Below are 8,022 nucleotides of genomic sequence, written 5' to 3'. Positions count from 1 at the left end.
CCTCCATCCACCACCGACCCTCAGTAACAGCAGTGTGTACCATCCCCTCCCTCCACCACCGACCCTCAGTAACAGCTGTGTGTACCATCCCCTCCTCCCACCGACCCTCAATAACAGCAGTGTGTACCATCCCCTCCCTCCCCCACCGACCCTCAGTAACAGCAGTGTGTACCATCCCCTCCTCCGCCCCACCGACCCTCAGTAACAGCAGTGTGTACCATCCCCTCCCTCCCCCACCGACGCTCAGTAACAGCAGTGTGTACCATCCCCTCCCCCCCCCCCACCGACGCTCAGTAACAGCAGTGTGTACCATCCCCTCCCTCCCCCACCGACCCTCAGTAACAGCAGTGTGTACCATCCCCTCCCTCCCCCCACCGACCCTCAGTAACAGCAGTGTGTACCATCCCCTCCCTCCCCCCACCGACGCTCAGTAACAGCAGTGTGTACCATCCCCTCCCCCCCCCCCACCGACGCTCAGTAACAGCAGTGTGTACCATCCCCTCCCTCCCCCCACCGACCCTCAGTAACAGCAGTGTGTACCATCCCCTCCCTCCCCCCACCGACCCTCAGTAACAGCAGTGTGTACCATCCCCTCCCTCCCCCCACCGACGCTCAGTAACAGCAGTGTGTACCATCCCCTCCCCCCCCCCCACCGACGCTCAGTAACAGCAGTGTGTACCATCCCCTCCCTCCCCCCACCGACGCTCAGTAACAGCAGTGTGTACCATCCCCTCCCTCCCCCCACCGACCCTCAGTAACAGCAGTGTGTACCATCCCCCTCCCTCCCCCCACCGACCCTCAGTAACAGCAGTGTGTACATCCCTCCCTCCCCCCCACCAGAGCTCAGTAACAGCAGTGTGTACCATCCCCTCCCCCCCCCCCACCCGACGCTCAGTAACAGCAGTGTGTACCATCCCCTCCCTCCCCCCACCGACCCTCAGTAACAGCAGTGTGTACCATCCCCTCCCTCCCCCCACCGACCCTCAGTAACAGCAGTGTGTACCATCCCCTCCCTCCCCCCACCAACGCTCAGTAACAGCAGAGTGTACCATCCCCTCCCCCTCCCCCCACCGACCCTCAGTAAAAGCAGTGTGTACCATCCCCTCCCTCCCCCCACCGACGGCTCAGTAACAGCAGTGTGTACCATCCCCTCCCCCCACCGACCCTCAGTAACAGCAGTGTGTACCATCCCCTCCCCCCACCGACCTCAGTAACAGCAGTGTGTACCATCCCCTCCCTCCCCCCCCACCGACGATCAGTAACAGCAGTGTGTACCATCCCCTCCCTCCCCCCCACCGACGCTCAGTAACAGCAGTGTGTACCATCCCCTCCCTCCCCCCCACCGACGATCAGTAACAGCAGTGTGTACCATCCCCTCCTCCCCCGCACCGACCCTCAGTAACAGCTGTGTGTACCATCCCCTCCATCCACCACCGACGCTCAGTAACAGCAGTGTGTACCATCCCCTCCATCCACCACCGACGCTCAGTAACAGCAGTGTGTACCGTCCCCTCCCTCCCCCGCACCGACCCTCAGTAACAGCAGTGTGTACCATCCCCTCCCTCCCCCCTACCGACCCTCAGTAACAGCAGTGTGTACCATCCCCTCCCTCCCCCCCACCGACCCTCAGTAACAGCAGTGTGTACCATACCCTCCCTCCCCCCCCACTGACGCTCAGTAACAGCAGTGTGTACCATCCCCCTCCCTCCCCCCCCCACCCGACCCTCAGTACAGCAGTGTGTACCATCCCCTCCCTCCCCCCACCGACCCTCAGTAACAGCAGTGTGTACCATCCCCTCCATCCACCACCGACCCTCAGTAACAGCAGTGTGTACCATCCCCTCCCTCCACCACCGACCCTCAGTAACAGCAGTGTGTACCATCCCCTCCCTCCACCACCGACCCTCAGTAACAGCAGTGTGTACCATCCCCTCCCTCCCCACCGACCCTCAATAACAGCAGTGTGTACCATCCCCTCCCTCCCCCCACCGACCCTCAGTAACAGCAGTGTGTACCATCCCCTCCTCCCCCCCCACCGACCCTCAGTAACAGCAGTGTGTACCATCCCCTCCCTCCCCCACCGACCCTCAGTAACAGCAGTGTGTACCATCCACTCCCCCTCCCACCGACCCTCAGTAACAGCAGTGTGTACCATCCCCTCCCTCCCCCCCACCGACCCTCAGTAACAGCAGTGTGTACCATCCCCTCCCTCCCCCACCGACCCTCAGTAACAGCAGTGTGTACCATCCACTCCCCCTCCCACCGACCCTCAGTAACAGCAGTGTGTACCATCCCCTCCCCTCCCCCCCCACCGACCCTCAGTAACAGCAGTGTGTACCATCCCCTCCTCCCCACCGACCCTCAGTAACAGCAGTGTGTACCATCCCCTCCCTCCCCCCACCGACGCTCAGTAACAGCAGTGTGTACCATCCCCTCCCTCCCCCGCACCGACCCTCAGTAACAGCAGTGTGTACCATCCCCTCCATCCACCACCGACGCTCAGTAACAGCAGTGTGTACCATCCCCTCCCTCCCCCCCACCGACGCTCAGTAACAGCAGTGTGTACCATCCCCTCCGTCCCCCCACCGACGATCAGTAACAGCAGTGTGTACCGTCTCCTCCCTCCCCGCACCGACCCTCAGTAACAGCAGTGTGTACCATCCCCTCCCTCCCCCCCACCGACCCTCAGTAACAGCAGTGTGTACCATCCCCTCCCTCCCCCCCCACCGACCCTCAGTAACTGCAGTGTGTACCATACCCTCCCTCCCCCCCCACCGACGCTCAGTAACAGCAGTGTGTACCATCCCCTCCCTCCCCCCCCACCGACCCTCAGTAACAGCAGTGTGTACCATCCCCTCCCTCCCCCCACCGACCCTCAGTAACAGCAGTGTGTACCATCCCTCCATCCACCACCGACCCTCAGTAACAGCAGTGTGACCATCCCCTCCATCCACCACCGACCCTCAGTAACAGCAGTGTGTACCATCCCCTCCCTCCACCACCGACCCTCAGTAACAGCAGTGTGTACCATCCCCTCCCTCCCCACCGACCCTCAATAACAGCAGTGTGTACCATCCCCTCCCTCCCCCCACCGACCCTCAGTAACAGCAGTGTGTACCATCCCCTCCCTCCCCCCTCACCGACCCTCAGTAACAGCAGTGTGTACCATCCCCTCCCTCCCCCACCGACCCTCAGTAACAGCAGTGTGTACCATCCACTCCCCCCCCCACCGACGCTCAGTAACAGCAGTGTGTACCATCCCCTCCCTCCCCCCCACCGACCCTCAGTAACCAGCAGTGTGTACCATCCCCTCCCTCCCCCCACCGACGCTCAGTAACAGCAGTGTGTACCATCCCTCCCTCCCCCCCACCGACACTCAGTAACAGCAGTGTGTACCATCCCCTCCCTCCCCCCCACCGACCCTCAGTAACAGCAGTGTGTACCATCCCCTCCCTCCCCACACCGACCCTCAGTAACAGCAGTGTGTACCATCCCCTCCCTCCCCCCACCGACCCTCAGTAACAGCAGTGTGTACCATCCCCTCCCTCCCCCCACCGACCCTCACTAACAGCAGTGTGTACCATCCCCTCCATCCACCACCGACCCTCAGTAACAGCAGTGTGTACCATCCCCTCCCTCCACCACCGACCCTCAGTAACAGCAGTGTGTACCATCCCCTCCCTCCCCCACCGACCCCTCAATAACAGCAGTGTGTACCATCCCCTCCCTCCCCCACCGACCCTCAGTAACAGCAGTGTGTACCATCCCTCCCTCCCCCCACCGACGCTCAGTAACAGCAGTGTGTACCATCCCCTCCCCCCCCCCCACCGACGCTCAGTAACAGCAGTGTGTACCATCCCCCTCCCTCCCCCCACCGACGCTCAGTAACAGCAGTGTGTACCATCCCCTCCCTCCCCCCACCGACCCTCAGTAACAGCAGTGTGTACCATCCCCTCCCTCCCCCCACCGACCCTCAGTAACAGCAGTGTGTACCATCCCCTTCCTCCCCCCACCGACGCTCAGTAACAGCAGTGTGTACCATCCCCTCCCCCCCCCCCACCGACGCTCAGTAACAGCAGTGTGTACCATCCCTCCCTCCCCCCACCGACCCTCAGTAACAGCAGTGTGTACCATCCCCTCCCTCCCCCCACCGACCCTCAGTAACAGCAGTGTGTACCATCCCCTACCCCCCCCCACCCGACGCTCGTAACAGCAGTGTGTACCATCCCCTCTCCCCCCCCCCACCGACGCTCAGTAACAGCAGTGTGTACCATCCCCTCCCTCCCCCACCGACGCTCAGTAACAGCAGTGTGTACCATCCCCTCCCTCCCCCACCGACCCTCAGTAACAGCAGTGTGTACCATCCCCTCCCTCCCCCCACCGACCCTCAGTAACAGCAGTGTGTACCATCCCCTCCCTCCCCCCACCGACGCTCAGTAACAGCAGTGTGTACCATCCCCTCCCCCCCCCCCCCACCGACGCTCAGTAACAGCAGTGTGTACCATCCCCTCCCTCCCCCACCGACCCTCAGTAACAGCAGTGTGTACCATCCCCTCCCCTCCCCCCACCGACCCTCAGTAACAGCAGTGTGTACCATCCCCTCCCTCCCCCCACCAACGCTCAGTAACAGCAGAGTGTACCATCCCCTCCCCCTCCCCCACCGACCCTCAGTAACAGCAGTGTGTACCATCCCCTCCCTCCCCCCACCGACGCTCAGTAACAGCAGTGTGTACCATCCCCTCCCCCACCGACCCTCAGTAACAGCAGTGTGTACCATCCCCTCCCCCCACCGACCCTCAGTAACAGCAGTGTGTACCATCCCCTCCCTCCCCCCCACCGACGATCAGTAACAGCAGTGTGTACCATCCCCTCCTCCCCCCCACCGACGCTCAGTAACAGCAGTGTGTACCATCCCCTCCCTCCCCCCCACCGACGATCAGTAACAGCAGTGTGTACCATCCCCTCCCTCCCCCGCACCGACCCTCAGTAACAGCAGTGTGTACCATCCCCTCCATCCACCACCGACGCTCAGTAACAGCAGTGTGTACCATCCCTCCATCCACCACCGACGCTCAGTAACAGCAGTGTGTACCGTCCCCTCCCTCCCCCGCACCGACCCTCAGTAACAGCAGTGTGTACCATCCCCTCCCTCCCCCTACCGACCCTCAGTAACAGCAGTGTGTACCATCCCCTCCCTCCCCCCCCACCGACCCTCAGTAACAGCAGTGTGTACCATACCCTCCCTCCCCCCCCACCGACGCTCAGTAACAGCAGTGTGTACCACCCCTCCCTCCCCCCCCACCGACCCTCAGTACAGCAGTGTGTACCATCCCCTCCCTCCCCCCACCGACCCTCAGTAACAGCAGTGTGTACCATCCCTCCATCCACCACCGACCCTCAGTAACAGCAGTGTGTACCATCCCCTCCCTCCACCACCGACCCTCAGTAACAGCAGTGTGTACCATCCCCTCCCTCCACCACCGACCCTCAGTAACAGCAGTGTGTACCATCCCCTCCCTCCCCACCGACCCTCAATAACAGCAGTGTGTACCATCCCCTCCCTCCCCCCACCGACCCTCAGTAACAGCAGTGTGTACCATCCCCTCCCTCCCCCCCCACCGACCCTCAGTAACAGCAGTGTGTACCATCCCCTCCCTCCCCCACCGACCCTCAGTAACAGCAGTGTGTACCATCCACTCCCCCTCCCACCGACCCTCAGTAACAGCAGTGTGTACCATCCCCTCCCTCCCCCCCACCGACCCTCAGTAACAGCAGTGTGTACCATCCCCTCCCTCCCTCCACCGACGCTCAGTAACAGCAGTGTGTACCATCCCCTCCCTCCCCCCCACCGACACTCAGTAACAGCAGTGTGTACCATCCCCCTCCCTCCCCCCACCGACCCTCAGTAACAGCAGTGTGTACCATCCCCTCCCTCCCCCCACCGACCCTCACTAACAGCAGTGTGTACCATCCCCTCCCTCCCCCACCGACCCTCAGTAACAGCAGTGTGTACCATCCCCTCCCTCCCCCACCGACCCTCAGTAACAGCAGTGTGTACCATCCCCTCCCTCCCCCCCCCACCGACCCTCAGTAACAGCAGTGTGTACCATCCCCTCCCTCCCCCCCCACCGACCCTCAGTAACAGCAGTGTGTACCATCCCCTCCCTCCCCCCCACCGACCCTCAGTAACAGCAGTGTGTACCATCCCCTCCCTCCCCCACCGACCCTCAGTAACAGCAGTGTGTACCATCCCCTCCCTCCCCCCACCGACCCTCAGTAACAGCAGTGTGTACCATCCCCTCCCTCCCCCCCCCACCGACCCTCAGTAACAGCAGTGTGTACCATCCCCTCCCTCCCCCCCCACCGACCCTCAGTAACAGCAGTGTGTACCATCCCCTCGCTCCCCCCCACCGACCCTCAGTAACAGCAGTGTGTACCATCCCCTCCCTCCCCCACCGACCCTCAGTAACAGCAGTGTGTACCATCCCTCCCTCCCCCCACCGACCCTCAGTAACAGCAGTGTGTACCATCCCCTCCCTCCCCCCCCCACCGACCCTCAGTAACAGCAGTGTGTACCATCCCCTCCCTCCCCCCACCGACCCTCAGTAACAGCAGTGTGTACCATCCCCTCCCTCCCCCCACCGACCCTCAGTAACAGCAGTGTGTACCATCCCCTCCCTCCCCCCCCACCGACCCTCAGTAACAGCAGTGTGTACCATCCCCTCCCTCCCCCCACGACCCTCAGTAACAGCAGTGTGTACCATCCCCTCCCTCCCCCACCGTCGCTCAGTAACAGCAGTGTGTACCATCCCCTCCCCCCCCCCCCCCCAGTGTGTACCAGCTACAAGATGCACTGCAGAAACTCACCAAAGACCCTCAGGCAGCATCTTCCAAACCACGGCCATTTCCATCTAGTAGGACAAGGGCAGCAGGTACATGGGAACACCCCCTCCTGCAAGTTCCCCTCCGAGCCCCTCACCGTCCCGACTTGGAAAATATCGGCCGTTCCTTCCTGGGTCAGAATCTTGGGATTCCCTCCCTCGGGGACGTTGTGGGTCTGCACCACATTTGGATTGTTGGACTTCATGAAGGCAGCTCACCTTCTCAAGGACAACTAGGGATGGAGCCAAACCATTTGAACCAGAAACTGGGAAAATAGAAGAAAGATCAGACACGCACGCAGACACGCACGCAGACACGCACGCAGACACGCACGCAGACACGCACGCAGACACGCACGCACACGCACGCAGACACGCCACACGCCACACGCACACGCACACGCACACGCACATGCACATGCACATGCACATGCACACGCACACACACGCACACAACACGCGCCACACGTACACGCGCACACACGCGCACACACGTACACGCGCACACACGCGCACGCGCACGCACACGCATGCACACGCGCACGCACACGCGCACGCACACACGCACACGCACACGCGCACACGCGCACGCACGCACACGCACGCACACGCACGCGCACATGCACACATACACACACACATTCACACACACACACACATACATTTGCACACACATACACACACAAGAACACACACACAGACACACAGACACACATGCGCACACACATACCCACACATATGCACACACAGACACAGACACACACACTCTCTCTCACACCCACATACACACACCCATACACACGCAGATCTGCACATGGCATACACACATACATACACACCCAAGCACACACAACACAAACTTTTTCTCTCTGTCTCTCTCACACACACATACGCACACAAGGACACACACAGACACACACACCCAGACGCGCGCACACAAACACTTTCTCTCTCTCTCTCACACACACAGGCACGCGCACACAGACATGTGCGCATGCGCATGCACGCACGCATACACGTCCGCGTATGTGCACACACCCGCACGCGCGCACATCTGCATTCACACGCATACTCACATGACATACAGACATTCACAGACACTTTCTCTCTGACACAGACACACACAGATGCACACACACAC

The sequence above is a fragment of the Chiloscyllium plagiosum genome, unplaced genomic scaffold (genome assembly GCF_037043375.1).
Source record: "Chiloscyllium plagiosum isolate Xiang-an unplaced genomic scaffold, Cpla_swu_hap1 HiC_scaffold_38, whole genome shotgun sequence".
Classification (NCBI taxonomy): Eukaryota; Metazoa; Chordata; class Chondrichthyes; order Orectolobiformes; family Hemiscylliidae; genus Chiloscyllium; species Chiloscyllium plagiosum.
Note: the sequence above shows the minus strand (reverse complement) of the source record.